This window comes from Meleagris gallopavo, chromosome 1 (genome assembly GCF_000146605.3).
Source record: "Meleagris gallopavo isolate NT-WF06-2002-E0010 breed Aviagen turkey brand Nicholas breeding stock chromosome 1, Turkey_5.1, whole genome shotgun sequence".
NCBI lineage: Eukaryota > Metazoa > Chordata > Aves > Galliformes > Phasianidae > Meleagris > Meleagris gallopavo.
The window spans coordinates 78254403-78266834 of NC_015011.2; the positions used below are offsets into that span (position 1 = coordinate 78254403).

The 12432-nt window shown below is 41.0% G+C and overlaps 1 long non-coding RNA gene across 1 annotated transcript; it reads left to right on the top strand.

Moving 5' to 3' along the window:
* Positions 1-5256: 5256 nt before the first annotated feature.
* Positions 5257-12153, top strand: LOC104913282. Its single transcript, XR_004161580.1, has 3 exons — positions 5257-6044; positions 8708-8928; positions 9168-12153. It is a non-coding gene; the product is annotated as an uncharacterized LOC104913282 (long non-coding RNA).
* Positions 12154-12432: the final 279 nt, after the last annotated feature.

A 12432-nucleotide genomic window follows, 5' to 3' on the forward strand; every position in this document is an offset into this window, starting at 1 on the left:
ACTGTTCCAGAGATAGGAATGATGGAAGTGAGCTTGAGTTCCTGTTGTTTATGAAGCAGAAGTGAAAACTATGTAATCCAAGGAGAAGTGCCCTGAGGTGAAGTTAGCTAATAATGGTGTGTGTGTGTTTAGGCTGTTATATCAGGTTTTCCTCTTGCTGTACTGGTGTGCAGCATTACCAAGTATGGGAGGGGTATGAATGAAGGTGTTGACCACTGTACCATACTACTTAAGGATGACAGGCTGACTATAATGCTGGTAATGCTGTGCTGACAGTCTACACATACTCTCATCCTGGGGTACATGCAGAGGGGAACTCACTAGACATGGAAATTTTCTTATAGATATGTTTGTTTACTATGGAGTGAATAGAAACCTAGAAATAAGCTAAAGTAATGCTTTGGCAAAAAGAAAATTCCCAAGTGAAGTTGTCAGAAAAATAAGAGTCCACATATTTACCCTCAAGAGGAATATCTTTTCCAAGCTGGAAATGTAGTCCAGTGGATTCTTCTTGTTAGAAATTCATTGTAGGTGCATCTCCTCAGAGTTAAGAAAACTTGTTTCAGCTTTACAATCAGTAATTGACAGTACTTGGCTCAGAGCTTCCATTTCAGATCTATGAAGAAACGGACCTGAGCAGCAGAATTTTGGATTAGATTCTGTCCTTTATTCAAACACGGAACTTCAGATGCATTGCCAGAGATGGGTGGGGATCTGAAAGTTGTGAAGTTCCTATGCACTCCCTGTTAGAATCTGAAGGGCAAGAGCAAGGAAAACAAATGGGTTGAGATGAAGACAATGTAAGCAAGGGGCAGCAGGAAGGGAACTGGGATTGTTAGTCTGGAAAAGAAGGGGCTCGGAGGAGACCTTATTGCTTTCTACAACTGCCTGGCTGTAGCATGGTCAGGGTCAGTCTCTTCTCCCAAGAGAATATCAATAGGAAGATATAAGTGATGCAAAGGGAGTGACAGAAGTATTTTGCAGCTTACACATAGTTAAAACATCGGTGTGTGGGCTGCAGACAGCCCCATGTTATTCAAGGGCAGCGGTGCACAACTGCATGAACTCGCTGCAATAAGCAAGTGGAATCCTCTGTTTTCTGTCTTACATGCAAGGTCTGCAGTCTCTGCTATATAAATCTTATTTGCTTCTGCAACTGCCTGGGAGGCTGGAGTTTGGGAACAGGATTGTGTCTGTGGCCTGTTGGGAGGTAGGGAGCAGTGCGTAAATATCTGCCTGTCTTTCAGTGCTGAGCATCTAGTCCTGGGTCCTCTGCCACCGCAGAGATCATGATTCAGAGGAAATGTAACTACCTGGGGGAATTCACAATGGAAAAAAAAAAGAAAAAAAAGCCTGAAAAAAAGGGTAACTGGAAAGTTACAAGAGAAAAAAACAATCCAAAAAACAAGGCCAGCTGTATCCTTAGCTGCATCAAAAGAAGTGTGGCCAGCAGGGCAAGGACGGTGATCCTGCCCCTCTAGTCTGTGCTGGTGAGGCCTCACCTGGAGTACTGTGTCCAGATGTGGAGTCCTCAGTACAGGAGAGATGTGGACCAGTTGGAGTGTGTCCTGAGGAGTGTCACAAAAATGATATGAGGGGTAGAACACCTCTCCTATGGGGACAAGCTGTTTGCTAGGGCTGTTCAGCCTGGAGAAGAGAACGCTTTGAGGTTTCCTGATAGCAGCCTCTCAGTATATAAAGGAGGGCTATAAGAAAGAAGGGTAGACTCGCAGAGCCTGTGGTGATAGGATGAGGAGAAATGGTTTCAAACTAAAAGAGGGAAGTTTTAGGTTGGATGTAAGGAAGAGGTTTTCTGTGATAAGGGTGGTGAGGCACCGGAACAGGTTGCCCAGAGAGGTAGTGGATGTCCTATTCCTGTAGACATTGAAGGTCAGGTTGGATGGGGCTCTGAGCAGCCTGATCTAGCTGTAGATGTTCCTGTTTATTGATTCTTTAACAGACACTAGTGCGCGCTTGCCTCTTGTGGGCAGTTGCAATTTTTTCCTTTCTCTAATCCCTTCCAGTTGTTTCAGGAAAGAAATGTCTTAGCAGCATCTTTTGATTCACTTTTGTTCAATTTTAAGTCTTCTCATAACAATCAAGAGGAGGGAAGGTGACACTCAGTGGAGGAATTTCTCACTTCTTTCCATTAGTTACCAGTTTGCTGCCTATCAGTGATTTCTTTACATGATGTTCTTTTGCAGGAAGTACGGTTTCTTAGGGTTGTGTGCATTTCTGTTTAGGTCTTTACTTATGCTTCTGCTTTCTGTGTTCTAATCCTACTTTTCTTTGTTCCTTCAATCCATTTGTCTTTCTGTCATGGTTTCATGACACCATCATGAAACCATGACACTTTCTCAAGAGTGAATGAGGTTAATATCTTCCAGCTTTAAGATGTATGTGTTTTGGTGCCAGAAGTGCTGTTGTGTGTTCTTATGAACCATGCTAGACCATCAGCCCCCTAAACAACCAAGCAGATTGGAGAATGCTGGAGAAGACTAACAGAAATCCTTTGTCATGGAGGTCACTGGAGCAAGTAATACTGTTTCAGTGGGGAATGGCCAAAGTATCTGTCACCATGCTGGAGTTCTGTGCCCTCCTGGAGTGTTCTGGAGTTAACAGTGGTTGTATGTATACCATACTCAATCTGGTTTGTTACATGAAGTACTGGGATGAACACAAGGCTGGAGCAGGATGCTTTTTGGGTTGTAAACAACTGTGTTACCTTTGAAGACAATTTTCTATAGTTTTAATTTCTTAAATTAATGTTTTCACAGTTTTGGTTGCTGAAAATCATGATGTCTATGGTGGTGGGCTTGGAAAAGATGACACAGGTAAGGAGATAGGTCATTCAAAACAGGACTTCGGAGTATTTTTTGTTATGTTTGTTTTTCCCTTGGGCAGGTCAAAATATAAAGAGCTTTTTAGCAGAATTCAGAATAAATAATTTAATTTTTCTTTTGATATCTTTGTATGTTCCTTAGAACTGTGTTTCCAACCAGTAGTTCAGAGGTCTCTGAAGTTCACAAAGTACTGGTGAGTTAGAAGAAGGTAAAAAAGATTTTATAAACAAACAGAAAAACCCTCCTTCTTTTGCTGCTGCACTTAAATGTGGTTTGAAATGGCTCACATTTCAATTAGAGACTCTTTCAGGTTGCAAGGAGAAAATCACAGCATTAGTGTGACATGTAGGAAGTAAAGACAGGAGATGTGGATTTTCTTCTCAGCTGTCTCTGTCTTCTTATGGCAAATCTGTGTAGCCTCTAATAATGCAAAATGTGGTTTAGCAACTTAAGTCAGTGCTGGTGGGAAGCTGAAATTTTTTGTAAAGCTTTCACTAAACTGGCTTAACATACAAGTCATCTGAAGAATATGCTATATATATTATATAAACAATGAGACTGTCACTTTAAGGTAGAGTTGTATATTTTGCAAACCTCCACATGCATTTCTTAAAAGAATTTCTGTTTGCCTGCAGCTGCGGAAATATGAGGGGAGAATTAATTTTGCATCTGGCCTTTCACAGTCTAAAACATATTAATGTGTTCTCAGTCAAGAGATTTCCATTCCACTGTCAGCTTAAGCAGACTTGTTGCCTTAGGAACAGTAAATGTTGGTGGATGAATCACTAGACGAGGAGTTGAAACTACCTGGATCCTCGTGTCTGTTAAACAAAACTGAGCAAATGCCTTCTCTGGACTTCAGCTTCCCTCTTGATACAATGAGAATGAAACTGTATGCAAATCACTTTACTTTGGAATATAATCCAAATATTCTTTATAATCTTTATAATAAGATTATAATCCAATAATCTTTGGAAAGGAAAACTAGGTATATATGAAGGATCCTCTTTCATAGTAAATATGCAAGTTACCTTTTGTCTGGTGTTAGCTCCTATTTGCATGCAGTAGAAAACGAGGATATTTCTTTAATATGTCATCATGGGATCTTTATTTTTACTAGAAAGAAATCCTCAAGCAGACCAAAGTAATTAAGTGCTTTGGTTTCAAATCTTGGGTGTATTGCTGAAGAATAAACCTGAGCCTCAAAACGCCAATCTAGAGGTAGGATGCTTGTGAAATGTCAGTCTGGGAGATCTAGCAGGCTTCTTAGAGAAGCACCAGTGTTGGTCTTGTATCTTCCACTTGATTTATATTCTAGGATTTTGAATATATTTATTAGGAAGCTAACAAAGCCCCAGTTCTGTTTTATTATACAGTCTGTGTAAATTTCACCTGTACTTTTTTCTAGAAATTCCTTTTCCTCTAGAGGGATGTGAAATGTGAACATTTTCATTCAAGTCAGTAAAAAACACATTGTTTCCCAGTCTGTCACAGTGATTATTCACACACCAACATTCCACTGTTTTCCACAAATAACTGATAATAAGTGCCTTGTTTGGAGAAGTAAGAGGTCCTCCCTTACCTGATAAAGGGAAATGTCACTCATGATGACAATGAGGAGAAGGAAACTAGGAGACCCTTGGATTTTGCTAGTTATTGCAACTGATGCAGGAAGAATGTGTGTAGAATAGTGTTCCTCATTCGGACAAACACTAGTTGTTTAGATAATGATGAGTAAACCAGCTTTCAAGCCACTGTCAAGAGTGACTGCTTCACATTTTGCTGGAGTAATGTGTATCATTCTTATGTAAGTCACACTTGGAAATAACCTCAGCAGAACTGATGGGCTTGAGGGAATTGAGCTTGAGGAAATCTAGGAGCACTGTTGGTTTTTTTGTCGGTGGTGGTTTTTTGTGTTTTTTTTTTAAGGGTGTATGTATATGTGTGTGTGTGTATATATATATATATGTACACATATATATACAGGTCAGGTACAATGTCGCTCATTTTTAACAGTAGGTGGTGACTGCAGATACAGACATAGCGAGATGATGACTTTCTCTAAGCATGAGCAAAGACCATCCTGATGGTCAAGAAAACAAGCAGATAAATCAGGAGATCAGCTTGGCTAAGCAAACTACTGACAAACTTTTTTTTGGCTGAAATAACTAAGTCTACGAACTACGAGAGGAATGCAGTGAGTACTATATGCCTTGATTTGAGCAAGGCTTTTTATGTAGTCTCCCACAGCTGAAGTTGGGATGTCCTAGTCTGAATAAGTGTCTGTGTATATGGATAGAAAATGTGTTAGAATGTCAGGCCTGCTGTTAGCAGCTAATGTTTTGTTGTCGTTGTTGTTTTCTTTTTTCTCTAATGGATGCCAGTGGCAAGTGGACTACTGCAAAACTCCGTTCAGGAGCCTGCACTTTTCAATATTCATTTATTGTCTTGGACAAGGAAGTAGAAAACAGTGTAATTGAGTTTATAAAAGACTGCTAAATGCGGAGTGCAGTTGGTCTGTGTAATGGTAGGACTGCTGTTCAGAAAGAGCTGGAGGGGTGGTCCACAGTGAACCACATGAAGTTCTGCAGGGCAACAAGGTGTCTTGTGCTAGGATGAGTGGACTAAGACTCTGCAGTGGTGTAGGCTGACTGCCTGGCAAGAGAGTAGCTCTGCTAAAAGGAATCTGTTTTTAAGAACAGTGTGCTGAAACATGAATCTATACTGCTCCCTGGCAGCAAAGAAGACTAATAACATCCTAGGCTGTTCGAGGAGAACTTGAGCCAGTAAGTTAAAGGAAGTGATTATTTTCCATTACTTGCCACTTGGTAGATGATATGTGCTATCCCCTAGAGCTGGAGAAGTGCTGATAAATGTGAGCAAATTGAGCATAGTGCCACCAGCATGGTCAATGACTAGAACAAAATTCATTTTGTGAAGCAGACCATAAGGAGAGTGTGGGAGGTGAATGCTTATTCCACGGTGGGGTTGTTTGTGGGAATAAGTGTTAGCTGTTGATGTTGGCAGTACGGTAAGCTGTAGCTGTGACCTCACTCTTAAGTGCTGGTCTGTACTTGGAATCTGAGTGGCTGTGGGCTTGGTAACTGTAGCTGTCTTCTGCTCTCTCTTTAGACACTGTTCAAAAGGAGTTCAGTAGCTTTGTGGCCAGGTGTGAAGATGACAGCGTTGAAAATGAAGGAGGTAAGTGCCTGCATAGTGGAGTGGTGTTTGTCTGCTTGGCTTTTGCCTGAAGCTTATTGATGTGAAGCTAAAGGGTGGTGCCATCAGCTCTGCGAGCCCTCTGTGCTTGGCCTATGTGGAAAGAAGCTTGAGAACACTGTGGCTCCAGGTGTGGAGGAGAGGGGATGTGTGTTCTCTGATGTCCCCTACGGTCAGTGGGGTTGTAGGTTGGGGCTGTTATTGGTGTGATGCAGGTGTGATGATTGCTATGAAATCAGATGTTTGTGTTGGAAGTGCTTAGCAGACTGACCAGTCTCTCTTTGAAACTCTAAAACTGAAATTTGCTAGCATTTGTTAGCATTCATTAATAACACAGCTCTTTCTCATGCTAATACTTCTGTGTCGTGCCTTAGCAAATGATAATGGGTTATAGTGGTGATATGTCTGTGTCAGTAGGCAGAACTGTTATTCTGTCTTTTAAACTGTAAACACTATTGAACATCGTATCAAAACAGAGAGCTATTGCATAACATTGGTGGCTCTTTATTGCTTAGGTATGCAGACACCTTTTCTTTTTTTCGCAAAGAATGCCAAATTTACTTAACTCGTGTATTTTTTTTTGTGGTTGAACTTGTTTTTAAACCTACAGGGATGCTGTAGGAAAGCTCTTCTAAGTAAACAGAGTAGTGAGCCTAAGGACCTACACATAGAATGAGAAAGCTGGTAATTCTTTGTATGGGAGAATAGTTGATCAGTGCTTCATCTTGTTAGTGAAATTCCAGGCCACACTGATGCAATGTTTCTTAACAGTTATGTCATACTGCTTGAACTAATGAAGTCCTTTAGTCAGGTATCAGTTCTGTGTGCTGTATTTACAGTGGGGACATAACAGGCCTCCATTTACACATCTCCGAAGCAGTTTCGCTCTCTCAATCTGTTTCTGGTGGTAGATGTGTAGACCATCTGTGTAAGGTTACACATGTATTTCCTGGAATACAAGCACATGGAGAATATAAAAACTCATATTAATCCTGTCCCAGATCTGAGAGCAGAAGCATATAAAGCTATCCATTAATGAAGTGTACAGGCAAAGCCTTACAGTCTTTCATCTGTCCAGACCAGTCTGTAGAATTTTTCTCTAGTAGAGAAAGCCTGTAGAAAGCTAACTGATTTCACTCTTGTTACTATTCAGTTTCACACCGTCATTCCCAAGAAATACTAAATGTTGTAATTTTGGCTCTGGGATCATTGACCTTTTGTTTATAATGATAAATCTTACTGGTGTGGCAGCAGGCAAAGGACAAGAAAACATCAAACATTCATCAAGAGCAATCATTGCACTCTTAATGTGATTTCTACCTGGTTAGTATTGCACAAAATCCTGCTTAGCCCTTATGTGTGGAAAATTCCAAAGTGACTAACTGTGAAATGGCTTCCAGGAAGAATCTCAAAGTCTTGGTCTTTGTGGCAGCCATATAGAGAAGGTCGGAAATATTTCCCAACGTAGCAAATGGTATGTCTGCTTGTAGAAGTGCAATCAGCTGGCTGCAATAATCATAAATTTAATCTGTAGGTAAATATGTAATAAATCTTCCCAATTGTTAGTCTGTCTGTGAAACTTACACTGGATAAGATGATACAAAGGACCGTTTCTGAACTTTGAATCCATTCAATGATAGCAATTAACTTACCTGGGTTTGTGAGGCTCACTGTGATTTACTATAGCCCAGACATGCTCTTGTTCTACAGAGCTTTGTCTTTGATGTAGATGGGTGAAAATTGTTCCAAGTAGATACAAATCACAGGATGGTTTGAACCAGTCTGGCAATTTACTGTCACTGAAAGTGGAGGTCTTACTTTTTGTGCGTGCTCTGATGTTCATCATACTCTCTGTGTACTATGTAGCAGGAAACTGATCCAGCAGGAAAAAAATATTGTTTTCTGCTGGAATAACAGGTTAAGTGTGGTTGTAAATGACTTTGATAAGCACTGTGCTAGTTCTGTGGAGGAGATGAGATGCTGATCAGCAGTAACTACATTATTTATGAACTATATAAATGTAATTCTTTACTAATAAATAGGTACATTATAAAACACGCACAAAAATAGAAGTTGAAAAGGGATTAGATTAGGAATGTAGTCTTGAACTTGCTACATTTTAACCTCCTGTGCTGTAACTTCCCCTTGTTTTCAGTTTCCTTGATTTTTAAAAAAGAACTCTGTTTAGTTTTAGAAAACTAAAAGCACCTGCCGTTACTGTGTGGAAAGAATAGCAGCAGCATCACTTGCATGTGTGGTGCAAAAAAATGATAAACTTGAATCTTTGCCTCAAAGTGGTGTCTTAAGGGCATAGCTGTCTGATCCAAAGTCACGGAATCAGAACAGCCTTCCAGGTTACCGGCTACTTAGCAAATGGCTGACACTAGCTGACAAATGTTCTTATTCTGCTCCAGTTCAGTGCAACATGTATCACTTTAAACAGATTACTGTGGTAATTGGCTAGTGCCTGTGAGATGTCATGGGTCTAATAGCTTCTTAGAAATGGTTTGTTTACGTTGATGTGACAGTATCTTAATTCACCTTCACACAGTATTAGTGTTTAAAGCCTGCAATATTCTTGTATAACTAATACAGTTTCTAGAAAGCATAATAGTTTACGTATGGATTTTTTTATTTTGCTCCAGAATCTTAGCTCATAAATAATTGCCTTGTGAACCAAATGGCAGTTTGACCAATGGAAGAGAATTCAGTAGTGGAAGAGCAGCTATCTGTTCTGTTGGAAGCATTCCAGAAGCATTAAAATTGTCCATAAAGTGATGTTTTGAAGACTAGTCCAGCTGTTTCCAGAGCCTACTTTTCATTCCTCAGAGTGGACGGCCTCCTTTTTGAATGTTGCTGCATGGAGGTAAATAAGTTAAATCATGGACAAAAATCTCTTCTGTATTGTTTCGTATCAGTTTTTACTGAACAAACCTTTCAGACATAAACAAAGTCATATTCATAAATTTAGATAAACAAAGTCTGATCAGCTTTCTGTGTAACTTTTGGATCAATACATGTACGTTCAGGAGAGAGATGATTTGTTCTTCAGCAGTTTCAAATAGCTGGAAGTTTGAATTTGCTATTTTTTGGGATCTCCAACAGGAACTCAGTGCTCCAGACAAGTATTCTCAAACATAGCTATCTGCTGGAGTCAGAAGAAGACTGGCAAACTATGATCATCTCCTGCTGGTGGTTGACTTCAAGATAAAGCTGTGGTTTGGTTTGCTCTTAGATCCGAACAGAGCTGCTGCTGCTGTTAAGACTGTTTTATTTTTCCTGAACTTTTGATATTTCTGGGGAGAGGGTTTATTTTATGTCTTAGCTGCTGCTTCACATTATGCTAAGAGACCCCTAACCCACCCATTTCTAAAGAAGAGTAATATGGTTTTAGGTTGCTCATGTCTGGAAAGAGAACTTGAAAACTGAGCTCATAAATACAATGAAGCTCAAAAAGAATCAAAGAGAAAAGAATACCATGTATTAATGTTTTCAAAACAACAAGCTGTGGAGTATGAATTCTGCTTGCTGTTTTGTTTATGGAAGCTAGAATGCCATTTCATTTGGTTTTGAAAGTTGTGTATGAGAAGATTGATAAAGGTTTGATAGTGATAACAAGAAATCAGAAAATTTTCCTTTGTCTTCCTCGTTGGACTGATTCTTGCTTGCAAGGCAGGATTCAAATTCTCCTCTGTGTAATAGATTAGGAATGCCCATGCCCTCAGTATTACTCAGACTTCAAACTGAAATTGGATAGGAATGGAAGGGATTCTGGCATATTGCCAATTCTTGTTATACTACCTTGGCTTTATGAAATATTTCAGCCAAATAGTTGATTATTTAAACATCTGAACCATTCCCATGCAAATAGAGTCTGTTCTTGGTACCTGTGGTTATTTTAATGAATCAGTTCTGAGTGGTACAGTGTTAAGGCATGTTTATGAATAACATAGTGAGAAGACTAGTAACAGAGAAGAACTCGTAGCACTATTAGAAATGATAGGAAAATACGAGGTTAGATGGAACACGAGGTTAGGTAGTCCAAACTCCTACTTAAACCAAGGTCAACACTGAAATGGGACTCTGCTTTACCTACTTTGGTTTTGAAAACCCTCAAAGATGGAGACTGGACAGACTCTCTGGCAATCTCTTTTATTGTCTGACTGCTTTAATGTTGAAAATCTTTCCGGTCTGAATCATTGCTGTTTCAACTTCATGTCTGTTATCTCTCGTCTTCTCACCAGGTACCATTATAAAGAACGTGTCTCCATCTTCTTGATGATCATCTTGTAGGTATAGGAAGGCTGCTGCTGGTTACCACCCCCAAAGAATTTTCTTTTCCAGATGTGAACAAACACAGTGTCCAGAGTGTCTCCTTACAATGCCATTGCTCTAACCCTCTGACCATCTTCGTGGTTCTTCACTGAAATTGCTCCAGTTGACTGATGTATCTGTCTTCTTGAAAGGGTACAAAATCAGGAGCGGTTTTATAAATGGGCGCTAATTTAATTCTGAGTAGAGGAGGATAATTATGGAATCATAGAATATCCTAACTTGGAAGGGACCCAAATCTCTGACTCCAACTCCTGCCTCTCCACAACTTAGGGGTTAAACTGTGTATCTTAAGAACATTGTCCAATGACAGACCCCATTAAGGCTACCCTACATGGTGCTAGTGAGTCTTTTGGTTTGCCGTGGCTGCTCTCTGTTGCCAGGAAAAATGTGGAGACCCAGACAGAGGTCCCACAACAACATGCTAGTGCACAGGTCTGTGTTTGCAGTGAGTGCCAGAGCCTGGCCCTTGCAGCATGGGGCGACAGAGATAGCATTTGTGTTAGATGCAACCAGCTGAATGATTTACTTAGCTCAGTAGTTGACCTGAAGGAGCTGGTGGAGAAGCTGAGGAGCATTAGGGAGTGTGAGAGGGAGACAGATTGGTAATGCCAGTCCCTGCCAACCCTGAGATCTAGGCATCCAGCTGAGGCTCCAGATGAAGCACATCACCCCCTACTGCCTTGCAAACAGGTAATAGCAGGAGACCATCAGGCAGTCAGTGTTCCTGCTACAGTGAGCTCTTGTCTTTTCCTCCTCCTAACAAAAATGATGATGAACTGGGGGCAGGGGGCAATAGCAAAAGGTCCATGCTCAGTGATGCAGACACACCTTCCCAACAGTTCCCCCACCTCCCCAGCTGCCCCTGCAGAACAGGTTACAGTGCTCTTCAGGGCCAATTGGACAGTGGTGGGGATGATAGTTCTTCCTGCTTAGGGGTGTCATCGAAGTCTAGCAAGACTACCCTTAACATTAAAACCTTCTCAGTAAAGAAAAAAAGATGGGTCGTTGGTGGTGGTGAAGCACTGCTGAAGGGAGCAGAAGGCCCAATATGCAGACCAGACTCACTGCACAGGCAGGTCTGCTGCCTCCAGGGGTTCAGGTTAAAGATGGAAGGGAGAAACTTCCTTTCTTAGTATGGTCCTCAGATTATTATCCCCTATTGTTGTTTCAGGTAGGCAGGGATGAAATGGGAAGGACTTCCCTAAGGACTATTAAGAAGCACTTCAGAGCCTTAGGGCAGCTGGTCAGGGGTTCAGGAGCACAAATGTTCTCCTCTATCCCTCCAGTTATAGGGAATGATGAGGGACTCAACACGATGGGCCAACAGATGAATTCTTGGCTCTGAGCCTGATGTGCCCAGCAGGGATTTGGGTTTTTTGGCCTTGGCTCAACTTACAATAGACCAGGCCTGCTGGTAATCAATGAGAATAGCTTATCCGACTGGTGGAAAGGGGTTTTATGATGGGAGTTGGCAAGGTTCATTGATAGAGCTTTAAACTAGGTATGAAGGGAGATGGGGGTGAAACCAGGGTCACTGGAAAGGAGCCTGTATGTTACATGCCAGTGCTTGTTGGAGGGAGATGTGCTAGTAAGATCTTATAGTCTTGTGTCTTGGTGAAGGAGAACAAAAAACCTTTTTGTAGGAAGAATACAAGGGTTGGTGTGAGGCTAGTTGCTACAGAAACACGTAAGTATGGTCAAGAGTGTTAGGGCTTTTCCCACTCAAAAGGTGGCTCAGCTTCAGTGCGTTTAGACTAATGCATCCAGCATGGGTTGCAAACAGAAGGAGCTGGATGCCATTGTGCTGTCAGGAAACTATGACATAGTAGTTACCATCACAGAAATGTGGTGAGATGACTTGTATAGCTGCAGAGCTGCGATTGATGGCTACCAACTCTTCAAAAGACATAAGCAAGGCAGGAAAGGTGGTGGTGTGGCCCTCTATATTAAGAAAAAATGTGAATGTCTGTAAATTAATGATGGTGATTATAGGGTTGAGAGCCTATGGGTCAGAATCAAAGGGGAGGCCAGTAAG